Source organism: Misgurnus anguillicaudatus, chromosome 10, assembly GCF_027580225.2.
Source record: "Misgurnus anguillicaudatus chromosome 10, ASM2758022v2, whole genome shotgun sequence".
Classification (NCBI taxonomy): Eukaryota; Metazoa; Chordata; class Actinopteri; order Cypriniformes; family Cobitidae; genus Misgurnus; species Misgurnus anguillicaudatus.
The window spans coordinates 18645402-18661201 of NC_073346.2; positions in this window are offsets into that span (position 1 = coordinate 18645402).

Sequence of the window (15800 nt, forward strand, 5' to 3'; positions counted from 1 at the left end):
CATATAGGTCAGTATACTGTAAAGGGCTCTTTAATGAATAATATAATGACATTTATTTACTGCTGATCTGTATTTACTCTTTTTACCTGTAGGGAGAAATCACATATGCTGTTGTCACAGTAAACTCAGGCAAAAACAATAAAAACACTTCACAGACCAGAGACATTGAATACGCTGCAGATTCCTTCATTGGTCGTTCAGGAATGACATCACAGCAAGCCTCAGCCACTCAGATTGCTTTTGCTGACCACAAAGGATGCATCTGTATACACAGAAGTGAAAAAGATTAACTTTAATTATTAAACTTTAGATCCACCACAGGTTAACACATTCTTTTACAAAACAAAGTGTATTTATAATTGTACAAGAGATTGAAATGTTTAATAAAAAATTATCTAGAAGCTGATCACTCAGTGTTTTAGTATAAAGGTTCAGACATGAACTTGATGACTACAGCAGTACATCTGTCTGTATGTGATCTGTGCAAGAGCTTCAGTCTGACTGAACTTCCCCAAAAGAAATAAACAATTAAATTAAGTAATGTACTACTTACCATTCAAACATTATATTCCTCATAACACTGTAAAGATTTCCCCACCTGTAAGTGCATGTAAGTGTTTGCATCAGGAACAAAGCCTAAGAAAATAATTAAATAATATAATAAATTTTTTGGGGCGGTGTTATATTTTCTGTGTGTGTCTGTAAAACCACCATGGGCCCGTATCATGAAAATGGCTAAACAAACTCAGGGTTACAGGATTAGTTTCAGGTTGACAAAACCAAGCCAATGTGCAGGCCTTGTTGGTAAAAGCTATTTTCATGGTACCCAAAACCCAGGATTTGCACAAACTAATCCTAAACAAAGCTGGCTAACCAACTAAACCAGCTTCATGGTATAGGCCCCAGAGCAGATGCTGAGTTTCTAAAATTGCTGCTCTCTGATGAACGCAGATTCAGACAACACAACCCAGAATTAAATTACACAGACAGTGAATTTAAAAATAAGTATAGTACAGAAAAGTAAGAATATCTGTTTAGAGTATCTTTACATTAACAAGTTTGTGTATTTCATTGTCCTCCATTGAAGTGTGTGCTCTCATTCTGTTGCTGTCTGACTCAATCATTAAAACAATGACATCCAAAAGAGTCTCTGTGCTACTTCCAGTGTGTGACATCACCAGAGAGAGAGAGAGAGAGAGAGAGAGAGAGAGAGAGAGAGAGAGAGAATTTGAATTTTAACAACCACTTTATTATAAAAAACAGTTATTTCAAGAAAAAACCATTAAAAAAAACAAAAAAACAAATTACATTAATTCAGCTATGAAATACAACTCATCATTTGTAACAGAAAACATACCAACATCACTGCACCATTCAATCTTAAAGACACTGATTGCATTCATCAATTTGTAATAGTTGAAATCAACAAAGATTCTTGATTTGAACATATTCTTAAAAATTGTAACTAAGTCTTGTGCATTTTTCTGTTCAATTTCATTTTTCCTAGAAATATAAATAGCCTGCTTAGCTTGACCAACAATGAAATTCATTAACTGACACCTGTATTTCTGTAATTTACTGTATTTAAAACCCAATATAAAACCTTGCTTTGTAAAAGAAACACTTAATAATGAAAATAAAAAATCTAAAAGTTCAAAAAGTGGAGAAAGTCTTTCACAATTCATAAAACAATGAAAAATTGTTTCTCTCTGTAAACAAAAAGGACAATTCTCATTTGTATTGGGATTCATTTTTGTCACAAAAGAATTTACAGCTATGGCACCGTGCAAAATTCTCCACTGGAGATCTCCTGCTCTTTTAGTCAATGGTGGTTTGTACAGTACTCTCCACTGTGGTTTAATTTCCTCTGTCAATCCTAAATTGTTTCTCCAAACTGTATCAGTTCTATCTTTTAACATGTTTTTATTAGTAAGCTTCACAATATATCTGTAAAGCACCTTTCCTTTAGCTGTGCAAAAATCTACAATTTCATTTTCTTTCAAGCACAACAAAGGACTATTAAAACTGAATTCTTCAAGATCAGGTATCAAATTGATGTCTGGAAAAAAATCATCAGCATCAGTGTAAATAAGACCCATGCTATATTCTTCAAGTATGTTTTTTTCTTCAAAATTTAAAACACAACTCAGTTTGTCTAGAAACTTTTTAGCAAATCTCACTGATCTTATACCCAGATGTAAAGCAAGATTTTCAACGTTTTTTAGTCCAGGTCCTGCTTTGTCAACAATATCTTTCAATTGAAACATATTTTTTGACACAAGTAAATCTTTAAGTCCTGGAATGTCATTTCCTGACACATCAAAGCGACTTCCAAAGATCACAGGTTCCTCAAGCAACCAAAAAAGAGAAGTAGCTGACTCAGTCCATTGATGTTTAAAAAGTCTCCACACTTTAAAGAGACTTTTATAAAAGGAAGGTAGTCCAGTTAAATCTAGGTAAATAAAATCCATCAAGAAAAGCGCAGCATGAAGTCCCATTCCATTCACTCTACGCAAAATGCTTTGAGCCAATGGCTTCCACACTACATTTTGAGGTCCCATGAGTAATCGTTGAATAAATTGTAACCGATAGGTCGCTCCTCTACTAACAAGATTTACCAAACCTTGACCTCCTTCCTCTCTTTGCAGAAAAAGAACACTCTGAGGAGTCCAGTGTAGATTGTCCCAGAAAAAATTAACCATTTCTCTTTGAAGTTTTGGTAAAAGTCCCACAGGTGGATCTACGCATGCAAGTTTATGCCATAGAGAGGACCCCACTAAGTTATTAATTATAAGTATCCGACCCCTGTACGACAGTTGTGGAAGTAACCATTTCCATTTCTGGAGACGTCCTCTTATTTTTCCTAGCATGCAATCCCAGTTCTTTTGAACAAAGTCTTCATTACCCAGAAAAACTCCAAGGTATTTTAAACCACATTTCTTCCAAGTTAAACTTCCAGGTAAAGTAGGAGGTCCTTCATTCCAATCACCCATTAAAAGGGCTTCACTCTTTAACCAATTGACTTTAGCAGAAGAAATTTTATTAAAATCATTAACAATTGTCTCCATTTTTGTAACATCATCAGCATCAGAAATAAAAACAATTATATCATCAGCATAAGCAGATAGATGCACAGAAGCATTACAGTGTGGTATATAAAAACCATTCAACTTTGTTCTTAATTTATGAAGTAGGGGTTCAATGGCCAGTGAGTATAGCATTCCTGACATAGCACATCCCTGTCTAACTCCCCTCTGCACTTCAAAAGGAGCACTCAAACCACCATTGACTTTAAGTATACTTTCAATGTTATTATACATGGCTTCAATCATATTTATAAAAACCTGACTAAAACCAAAAGCCTCTAAAACATCTCTCAAATATGCGTGTTCAACACGGTCAAAAGCTTTTTCTTGGTCAAGCGAAATCAGACCACAATTTACATCAAATAACTTTGCAACCTCAATGACATCTCGGACTAACGATATATTGTCAAGGATTGATCTATTGGGTATACAATAGTTTTGATCAGGGTGTATTACCTGACTCAACACTTTACTTAGCCTAGTGGCTAAAGCCTTTGATAATATTTTGTAATCGGCACATAAAAGCGATATTGGCCTCCAATTGCTTATATTCTGAAGATCCCCTTTCTTAGGCAACAAAGTGATAACAGCTCTTCTACAACTTAACGGTAACAATCCTTTGTTTAAACTATCATTAAGAACCAAATAAAAATCTTCACTAATCACTGGCCATAAAATTTTATAAAAATCAACGGGAATCCCATCAATACCAGGAGTCTTTCCATTTTCCATGCTCATCATAGCCATGTATAATTCGTCTTTTGACAGAGATTGTTCAAGCATATTGTTGGCTTCTTCTCCAATTTTTGGAAGGTCATTCAAAAAAACAAAACTTTCATTTTCTCTTTGAGACAACTCACATGTATATAAATCCGAGTAAAAATTAACAGCATGTTTACGTATTTCACTATGTTCAGTAAGTTCTTTTCCTTGGTTAGAACGCAAAGAATGAATAATACGGCTTTGACCATTTTTTCTTTCTAAGTTAAAGAAAAACTTAGATGGTGCATCCATTTGTGTAATACTTTGAAATCGCGAGCGAATTAATTCACCTTGTGCTTTCACACCTAATAAATCTGCAATCATTTCTTTTTTAGATTTACTACTTTCAAAGCAATTACCATCGCCTGTAGAAGCTGTTGTACACAAAAGTTCTACTATTTGATTTTCTAACTTTTTCATTGATTGGGCCATTTCTTTTGTAACATTGAACGTATATTCCTGACATAACTGCTTAATGTGGACTTTGCCACAATCCCACCATTGTTGTAAAGAAGTATAAAAAAGTTTTTGTTCTTTAAAATTTTCCCAAAATACTTTAAAAATCTCTATAAAATTCTTATCTTTCAAAAGTGATGTGTTTAAATGCCAATAAGCACTCTTTAAAATCACAGAATTAATAAAAAAAATTCCCAATAACTGAACAGTGATCAGAAAAACTAACTGGAATTATTTTACAATCTCTAACAAGATTTGCTTGAAAGTTAAACACATAAAGCCTATCCAGTCTTGCCATAGAAATAAGATTCTCTCTACTATGTGCCCAAGTATATTGTCTGTTTCTATCATGTACTTTCCTCCAAATATCACATAAATCAAATGTTTTTATTATTTGAGTAAGGGCTTTTTGTGATGCAATATGTGGCTCAAGGTGATTTCTATCTAATTTATAATTTATTGTACAATTAAAATCTCCACCTAGGAACAACATTTCTTCTGAATTTAGATCTTTCATAACTTCATTAATTTTTTCAAAAAAGACTATTCTTTCAGCTCCCCTTGTGGGAGCATAAATATTTAACAAATTAATTACAACATTTTCAACCTTAGCTTTAATTTTTAAAAAACGCCCTTTAACTATTTCCTCTATTTCACAAGAACTTGGTAAAAATTGCCTTGAAAACAAAATAGCTACACCTCCACTGTTAGAAGCCAGATGACTCATATAAATTTGACCATCCCATTCTTTTTTCCAATGTATCTCATTATTTAAATCAGTATGTGATTCCTGAACAAAAATGACATCAAAGTGCTTTTGTTTTATAAATTCAAACAAAACCATTCTCTTCTGACTGTCTCTAGCACCATTTAAATTGAGAGTTCCAATTTTAAAATCTCTCATAATAAATGATTTTTTAAAGAAACAAAAAATAAAAGAAACAGCCAGTAAAGCAAAAACGTTTACCAAAAAAAAGAAATTACACCATCTCTTGTTGTTCATCTTTAAGGATTTTCTTTTTGAGTTTGCTCACAAACTTCCTGAGACGATACACTTCTTTATCAACAAAAGCACCTTCTTTCATTAAAATCTTAGCATCATTAATAAAAGTTAATCGATCAGGAAAGTAATCTTCAACCTGAACTCCAGGTAATCCTTTAGTTTCTTTCAAAAATTTGCAAATGTCATCAACTTTATATAATGTTGTATTATTTTCATTTTCATTTTGCGATGAAAGATAAGAACAGTCAGAGGTATTTGAGTCTGTAGAATCAGCATCATTATCTGAGATTAAACTTTCATTTTCATTTTTGTCTTTTTTTACTTGTTTAATTGCCTTACTCTGACAATTTTTTTTCCTTTTTGTGGGGACTTTGAATATAGACTCTGTTTCCATCCCCAGTTCAACAACACCCTCACTGACCTGCACATCATTAGTTGTCATGTTTTCTGTACCTACAATAATGTCACTGTTTTTATCAGTAGTATCAAAAAACATAAGGTCAGGTCCAGAAAGAGAACCTGCAGTAATCTCAGCCATAGTGGGTTTATTTGGTTTATTCACAACTAACCTAGGGCCCTATAATTTCCGCGATCACGGAATCGCGGACGGAATCACGGAATTGGCTAATTAACACGGAATCTAGTATTAACGCGGAATTTTACATTTTTTGAATAAAATTATGTTTTTGTGTGGGAGACGAACGTATGTCTGGGGGAAATGCAGACCGGGGAAGTAAATCTGGGCGACACGCCCCTTCCCGTCGTTTCAGACCCCCTCCAAAACACTGAAACCATGGTGAAGCGGCTCTCCACGACTCTGCTTTCGTCAGCGAAAAAATTAAGAAATTCGACGCTAAGCACTTGGTTCCGAGCAGGTCTCACATGACTTTTATGTGACCGGAGAACTGTTATTTTGGAAGTTTTGTCAACACTCTGTTCACGGTGAGCGCAAAGATACATGCACTCTCTCATCCACGTCTGTCTCACTGTACCTCTCTCACATGCACACGCTCACGCATCTGTCCGAAGTGCGAACACAAATCCTCATGTATTTGTTCAGTTTTATGCATTTCAAGCGAGCTGAGGTGAACTAACTATCCCTCGCATTTAAAATATAATCATCTGCATGATGGCGCCGCTCTCTGTCTCTCTTTCGCTCGCACGTGCAAAGAGCTGCGTGCTCATGCTGTCATAAGTCAGATCACTATCCTGTGTATGTTTGTAAAGTTATATGCATGTCAAGCGATTGTGTATAAAATATGGATCGCGTTCCGCTGGATTGATGTGTTTAAGGCACTTTTGAAGGCACCACTGCTTTGACACTTTGTTGTAGCCTCCTGCAACAACACTAAACAATGCATTGAATTGAGTTGTGTGTGCGCGCGCGTGCGCGTGTGTGCGTGTGTAAATGCATCTTTTATAGTCATTAAGTAATCCTGTTATCCAGTTTTCCCCTAAATCATTTACATTTTAATCATTAACATTAAAGGCACACTGTTTTTATGACTAAAATAACAGTAAAGGGTAAAAAATATAATTGCCAAAAATTAAAACGGATAAAACGGAATTTGCAAAAATTAAAACGGAGAAAACGGAATTTGGGAAAAAATAAAACGGAATTTGGGAAAAAATAAAACGGATTTTATAGGGCCCTACTAACCCACCAGAAACTGATGGAACAACAACAGGAGCCCCAACATCCTCTGTAACAGACACAGCTCTAGCTTGATTATTCTCAGAGGTTGTCTGTACAGTAGCATTTTCTTCCATCTTTTCAGGACAAGCACGTATCAAATGACCAACTTCTCCACAACCAAAACACTTCATTATGCTTTCAGATGATGCATAGACTGTATAGTTAAAATTCTCAACTTTAACATTAAAAGACAGGTTAAGCTCATCGGTATTATTCTTCAAAATCATGTAGACTTGCCTCCGAAAAGACACAACATGTTTCAGCAGCGGAGATTTACAGCCAAGAGCAATTTTCCTAATAGGAGAGACTATTTTACCAAAAAAAGACAATTCTTTAGCAATATTTGCATCGGCAACAAAAGGGGGGACATTTGACAAGATAACCTTTCTGGAAGAACTACTAAGAGGGAGTACAGGTGTAAGCATATCATTAATAACAACTCCTGTTTGAACAACTTCATTAGCTTTTTCGATTGAGTTTAAAAACAAAACAACCGCGTTGTTCATCTTAGACGCAGAAACAATAGAGTTGCAACCCACCACATTGCCAACCGCTAAAGCACATTCCTCTACACTAACTTTGGACAAAATTTTAATCCCATGACGCCGTGTTAGATCATCGCTGCTCGTAACACCTGGGGTAGCCATGCTACCCGGCAAAAAAGAAAACGCGACGCCGGGGGCAGAACCCCGCAACTTTTCTCCAAGAAAACAACTATTCTTTTACAACGATTACCCACAAAACATATAAACAAAACACACAAACAACTATAGAAAAGTTAGAAAAAGATCGCATTCAAACTCACCACACGCTCTACTCAGACGCTCCACAAAACGTTCGCACATGCGCACAGAGAGAGAGAGAGAGAGAGAGAGAGAGAGAGAATTGAATTTTAAAATGCCTTTTATTTACAGTGGCTCACATAACTTTTACTTTACCACATGACAAAAGTGCACAAGTGCAAAAGGTAACAATTCCTACACATCAACAAAACAAATTAATTAACCCATATTTGTAAAAACCAACTCCTCTTCAACCACAGAACACAAAACATTATTATAGCACCAAATCATTTCAAAACTTAAAAGATCATTTGTAGACTTATAAAAACAGAAATCAATCAAAACACGTGACTTAACCAGATTAAAAAACATGAACACCACATCATCCCCCGACATTCTTTCAACTCTGTTTTTTCTGCTTAAATAAATAGCCAGTTTTGCCTGACCCAAGACAAAATTTAAAAGTTGACAGGTGTACTTTCTGCTTCTGGCAAACTTAAAACCAAAAATAAAAAGTGACATAGAAAAACATTCATTACAAGAACGGAAAACATTTTCCAGCAGAATAAATAAGAGTCGCAGTCTGTAACAGTTCATAAAAGCATGAAAAATGGTCTCTCTTTGCAGACAAAAAGGACATGTCTCAGTAACATCAGGATTAAGCACAGAGATAAAAGCATTAACAGCAATTGCACAATGAATCAACTTCCATTGCAAATCTCCTGCTTTTTTAGACAACGGTGGCTTGTATAATGATCTCCATTCAGGTTTTACCTCGTCTACAATATGCAAAACCTTACGCCATGGTGTATCAACCCTGTTACCCAAAACTTTTTTATTGAAAGCTTTTACACATTTTTTATAAAAATCTTTACCAGTGGCTGTACATAAAACCAAAACCAATGACTTTCCATCATTGAGAAAAGGGCCACTATATCCATCCAGCTTTGGTGATATAGTAAGGCTGGGAAAATCGTCCATTACATAGTCACCACTGACATATCCAGCATTGTTTGACAATAACAACATTTCTTCAGTGTTCATCATAGATTTCCATTTCATAAGCATTTGCTCAACAGTTCGTAGTGATTTTATTCTCAAACAGGAGGCTACTTCTTGCGATTTATCAAAATCTATTCCAGCTTTTTGAATAAGATGTCCAAATGTTATCATATGTGACTTCCGCAAAGTCTCCCCAAGTCCAAGAAAAGAAGAACAGTCAATTGTTAAATCGAAACGTGCTCCGTTGATTAGAGGCTCCTCCAAGAGCCAATACAGAGATGATGACATTTCAGCTCTCTGTAAGTCGAAGAGACTCAAAACCTTAAAAAGGTTGCGGTAAAAAATAGGTAGTCCATTCAGTATTAATTTGCTGGGATCCATGAAAAACAAACCTTTATCCAATCTCAGTCTTTCAACTTCATTAAAAATAGAACATGCAACAGCCCACCATCCTTTAGCTGCAGAACCATATAAAAAACGTTGCACAAATTGTAATCGAAAAGCAGCAATCCTGCTCTTCAAATGTATCAGTCCATGATCACCTTCTTCTTTTGGTAAAAACAGAACGCTTTGAGGGACCCAATGTAGTTTGTACCAAAAAAAATTAACTAAAATCTCTTGAATTTTATCCACCGTTTTAACTGGGGGGTCTAAGACTGCCAACCTGTGCCAGAGACAAGATGCCACTAAATTATTCACAATTAGCGTCTTCCCTTTAAATGATAACTTTGGCGTTAACCATCTCCATTTATCAAGTTTATTTTTAATTTTTTCCTCAATCCCTTCCCAATTTTTCTGGCTGTATATTTCATCTCCTAAAAACACTCCTAAATATTTAAAACCTTCTTTCCCCCACCTTAAACCATCAGGAAGGTTTGGTATGTTTTTTACCCAATCTCCAATTAAAATGGCTTCACTCTTACTCCAGTTCACTTTCGCAGAAGATAAAACTTTAAAATCATCTAAAATTTTCATTAAAACATTTACATCATTTTGCCCTTTAACTAACACCACAACATCGTCAGCATAGGCAGATACTGAAATATTGGCATTACAAGCATGTATATTCAATCCACAGATATTATCCCTCAATTTTTGCAACAGGGGTTCTATGGCTAGGGTATACAACATACCAGACAGGGAACAACCCTGTCTGACACCCCTGCGAACCTTGAAAGGAGAACACAAGCCACCATTTATCTTAAGTACACTCTCAACGTCACCATATAAAACCTTCACTTTTTTAATAAAATCTTGGGATATCCCAAAAGCCTCCAAGGTTTTCCACAAATAAGAATGTTCAACTCGGTCAAACGCTTTCTCTTGATCCAATGAAATGAAACCAATATTCAAGTTCAGTAACTTAGAGACTTCAAAAATGTCTCTAATAAGTGTGATGTTGTCAAAGATGGATCTCTTTGGAACACAATATGTCTGGTCAGAATGCACTACCTGATCTATAACTTTAGCCAACCTATTTGCTAAAGCTTTTGATAGCAGCTTATAGTCGGAGCACAAAAGTGAAACCGGGCGCCAATTTTTAACCTCCAACAGGTCTCCTTTTTTGGGGAGAAGAGTAATAATCGCCCTACGGCTACTAACAGGTAGACAGCCTGAGCTTAAACTATCATTAATTACCTCCAAGAGATCATCTCCTATATCAGACCAAAAAAACTTAAAGAATTCTATGGGAAGGCCGTCAATGCCCGGCACTCTTCCAACATTCATACCTTGAAGGGCAGTGTGTAATTCCTCCAACTTCAATTTACCTGAGAGCTCTGTATTGGCGCTCTCTGGCATTTGCGGGAGATTTTTAAAAAACACACTTTCAGAGTCACATTCGGAGTCTAATTCAGTCTTATACAAGTCTGTATAAAAATCACAGGCCCTAGCTCGTATATCTTTATGACAAGATAAAATCGCACCTTTCTCGGAGCGTAAAGCATGTAAAAAACGTTTTTGTCCATTTTTCTTTTCCAAGTTGAAAAAGTATTTGGATGGTGTATCCATGTACTCCATGTTTAAAAACCGAGAACGAACCAGAGCTCCTTTTGTTTTTAAATTTAAAAATTCTTCAAGTTGTGCTTTTTTATTTAAAATCAATTCTGTGCAATTTTGCATATTTGTGGTGTTTGCTATATTCTGTAAATTTAAAATTTACAATTCCATTGATTTATTTAGTTCACTGGTGACGTTTTGAGTGTACTGCTGACACAATTGTTTTATCTGGATCTTGCCAAAATCCCACCATTGCTGTATGTTTTGAAACGAAGCTTTACAATTTTTAAAATCTTTCCAAAAAAAACTAAAAACATCTTTAAAATCCTTATTACACAACAAATTTGTATTAAAATGCCAGTAAACACTTTGTGGTTTAATCTGATTCAAAAAGAAAGAAACTAAAACCATATGGTGATCAGAAAAACACACAGGTATTATAGTACAACTTTTATAAATACTCATTTGGTGCTTAAAACCATAAAAACGATCTAATCTAGCAAGGGACAGAGCATTGTCACGACTGTAAGCCCATGTATTACCTTTGTCCATCATGAAAATATCTCCAGATGTCACACAAATCATTGGCCTTTATCATCTTAGTGAGCCGCACTCGTGAAGGCATGTGAGGCTCAATATGATTTCTGTCAATAATATTCTCTGTACAGTTAAAATCTCCTCCTAAAAATAAATATTCATTTGTGCAACATTTTTGTAATGTGGAATTCAATGTTTTTCTAGAAAAACAATTCTTTCAATAACTGAAGTAGGAGCATAAATACAAATGAAAATAAAAACATAATCCTCAAAAACTGCTCTTAATTTTAAAAGTCTGCCTTTCACAATTTCATCAACCTGATACGAGATTGGACAGAAACTTTTGGAAAACAAAATACCCACACCACCACTAAGTGAAGTATTATGACTAAGAACAGAAAGGCCTTCCCACTCTTGCATCCAATCAGAAGCATTTCTCAAGTCACTATGTGTTTCTTGAACAAAAAGGGCATCTAATCTTTTCTGCCTTACTATTTCAAATATTTCTGCCCTTTTCTTAGCATCTCTCGCTCCATTCACATTCAGGGTAGCGAAACATACTTCAGTCATTAAAAAAAATAAAAATAAAAACGGAGTACAACCCATCATCATAAAAATTAAGATTTTTCAATACTCTCATTTAAATCCAGATCAAGTTTCCGGACTATTTTCTTTAATCTGTATACTTCTTTATTAGAGAAACAGCCTTCAGCCATGAAAGTCTTACTTTTGTCTACAAACTGCTCAATGTCTGGGAAATAATCATCCACCACGACTCCTCTTTTGTTCTTTGTGATTTTTAGAAACAATTTAATGTCCTCTATATCATAGTCACGCCTAGTAACTTCACTTTGTGACAAAACTACACTTGTGTCAGAGAGTTCACTATCACTTTCAGAATAAATCTGATCTGCTGTGTCTTCAAACTCAAATTTCTTAGTCTGTCTGTTTCCATCACCTTTATCAGACGTTTTCCTTTTCAATGGTACTTTAAAAGTATTCTGTTCTGAACCACATTCATTAGGCCCAAAAGCCATCTCTTGATTTGCCTCTTCATTTACATTTACATCATTTTTACCGCTTGACTCACCTTTGTCATCCTCGTTTTCACCTTTGTTAATAATCTCGATTTCCTCCTCCACTAAAAGAACATCCTCTGCAGGTTCGGCGCTTTGAACTTCACCGTGTATATTATCCTGGACCGCTGTTTGGTCCTCTCCGATTGAGGCTTCACCGGCCTCATCACTGTGTACCACAGCCAGCTCCGTGCCGTCAGCTGCACCGTCCGCGTCAGCTGGACGGTTTTCCGCCCCCAGATTGCTGGGGCATGCCCGGACCAAATGCCCAACATTTCCGCAGCCAAAGCACTTAATTTTGTCCGTGGTAACAAATACCACGTAGTTGTAATCATCAACACGGAAATTCAGCGCCAAGTCTAAATCAGCGTCGTTGTTTGTAATCATAAAGACCGAACGTCTAAATGAAACAATATGTTTTAGTAGAGGGGAAACACGGCCAATTGGGATTTTCTTAATCGAGGAGACTAATTTCCCATGGCGAGACAGCGCTTCGGTTAAAACCGCATCGCTAATAAATGGTGGTACATTAGAGAGAGTGACTCGTTTGGACGTTAGTGAAAGTGGTAAGACTGCGGTAAACAAACCCTCAATAACAATTCCTTTTTGAACGATCTCATTTGCCTTTTCAATTGAGCTCAAAAAAAAATAACAATAGCCCTATTCATTCTTGAGGCCGACAAAATATTATCGTACCCCACAACTTCTCCTACAGCCAAACAACAACTTTCTATGTTAACTGCAGAAGCCACTTTGACTCCATGGCGACGCGTGAGCAAGCTCAAAGCATGAGCTGCTGGAGTCGCCATGCCCCACGCTCACGCGGAAAAAAACACCCCCCCCTAAAAAATAAAACAACAAAAAAAACCTCAAAAAATATATATATATATATATATATATATATATATATATATATATATATATATATATATATATATATATATATATATATATAAATCAAACAGTAAAGTAAAATAAAAAACAACAACAGAAAAGAAAAAACAAGTAAATCAACACGAGCCACACGCTCACGCCACACTCCGCTCCACTCGCTCCCAGCATGCACTCACAGAGAGCAGTGGCGGTCCTGGCTAGATTTACGCCCTGGGCGAACCATCCCTTCGCCGCCCCCAGAAAAAAAATTACACCCAAATCCCGCCACCAACGTGTATTATTTTATTATATATAATCTTAAATACAAAAAGGTAACAAGAACAGAGAAAAACAAGATAAATAAATGTAATAGAGTGTATAAACACACACACAGTGGGTGCTCTAACTCCAAAATATTTCAGAAGTGCCCCTGAATTTACAATTAAGATCCAATATGTAAGTTAGATACACTTACATCACACATGCATCAGTTACCCAATTTAAATGACCATAACACATATTTTATTAGTTTATAGGATGTTAACAAATGCTAAGCATACACTACAAATTATTTAAAAAGCTATCACTGTGTAGCTTACAAAATGGCATGTCAATTTATGTTAGAAGTTATTTAAGTTCACATATAGTTTATATAGCAATAAAAAAGGACACAGTCAGGAGGTCTGTGTGAGTTTGCACTTGTTGTGTTGCAAACACAAACTAGACTGTGTGTTGCCTATGGGTGAATTTAGTTGCATGACATGGTGCCTCAATTCTAATAGTTGCTAGTTCAGCAAAACTAAAACCAAAAAAACAGTCGTGTTCTGTGGCTAATAGCAACATATTAGCAAGAGGGCGAGGCTAATATAAATAACGTTAGCCTATTTCCTACTGTCACTCATGTCGTCACTTATAGAAATAGGCATACCTTTATCTTTATAATTTTTCCTCATCTTCTTTTCTTCTTTTTCTGATCTGGGCAACTGATGGCTTCTTTGGTCTTTTAATTCGATCCATGGCGTGATGATGATGAAGACTCGACATCATTAACTGCATTACATTTTGCCAACAGCAACGTCCGTTCGCCCGTCAATCAACCGGTGTCACGTGACGTGGTCACTTAGTAGATGACTCTACAGATTTTTTTTTTCACAAAATCCAATTGATAACATGTTCGTAGGTATATGGGTCTATGTTAATTTTAGGAATGAAAAATACAATTTATTTGGAAGCAGACGCAGCAGTTTGTGTTGGATCAGTCTATCCCTCGCTCGCCCCACATAAGCCGAGCGAGCGATTTGCAGTCGCAAGTTGGCCCGCCCCTTTCTCCCGTGCTTCTTCTGACACGCACACAACCTGTGTATATGACTCTCAGCACTAACTTGACATGGAAATGAGCGTTAGTCTAAAAAAACGCTTTGATGTTTTTTTTTTTTTAATGCGCTCGTGCGCCCTCACATAGATTGCGCCCTGGGCGTTCGCCCACATTGCCCATAGCAAAAACCGGCCCTGACAGAGAGAGAGAGAGAGAGAGAGAGAGAGAGAGAGAGAGAGAGAGAGAGAGAGAGAGAGAGAGAGAGAGAGAGAGAGAGAGAGAGAGTTTAGTTTGGAAGAGATGAAGAGTCTCTGTCTCTCTATTTTAGTTTCTCATTTCTGTTCTCCTAGTAGTTCAGTATTGATGCTAGACTGAGGTGGAGGTAAAGTGCAGCCCTTTGCTGGTGGTGAATGGTTTATGGGCTGTGCTCACCACCCCCTTCACTGTCTGTATTGGACAATGGCAGTACTGTAGAACTACTAGGTTTCTCTTCTATTCCTCTTATAATTCATTTAAGATCTATAAAAACTGACATTCATAGTTTGCTCTTTGATCACAGCTGTGAATCACAATGTGAATGCACTGATCATAAAATCTTTATCTGAAGTTTCCCGGACAGGGTAATCTGTTTCAGGAAGCCATTTAACATAATAACTAAAGATTAGGGTCCACTTCTGAATTATTTTTAACCCTGTCAGGGAAACCACCTGATACTGCTCAGATTTACCAGATAGGTGTGGAAATTAAAACAGAAATCTGTACTGTAGATGGACGAGTGAACCCAGAAATAAATTAAAATCTGGTACTGCTGTCTATCCTGATCTTATTCCAGGTTACATTTTGCTTTCTCATTATCTCCATGTTATTGTATAGAATTGTGTAACTGAAGCAGAGACTTTTTAAAGCATTTAGATTAATCAATTTCTGTAAATACAGTAACATATAAGTATCAGCACTGTTTATACACATCTCAACTTAAACAGGTTACATGTGATAACAAATAAAGTCATGAATAAAATAATAAAAAATTAGAATAGATGTTATGTGTTTGCTATGTAACTACACACGTTTCTTTATTCCTAATGAAATTAGTAAGTGCAACTTATCTTAATGTAAATATGAAACATAGGCATATGGCCAATATTCTAAAAGTCAACATAAAAAATCTGAATGACCCTATTTACATTGTTATCTACAATACAAGTTAAAGCAAA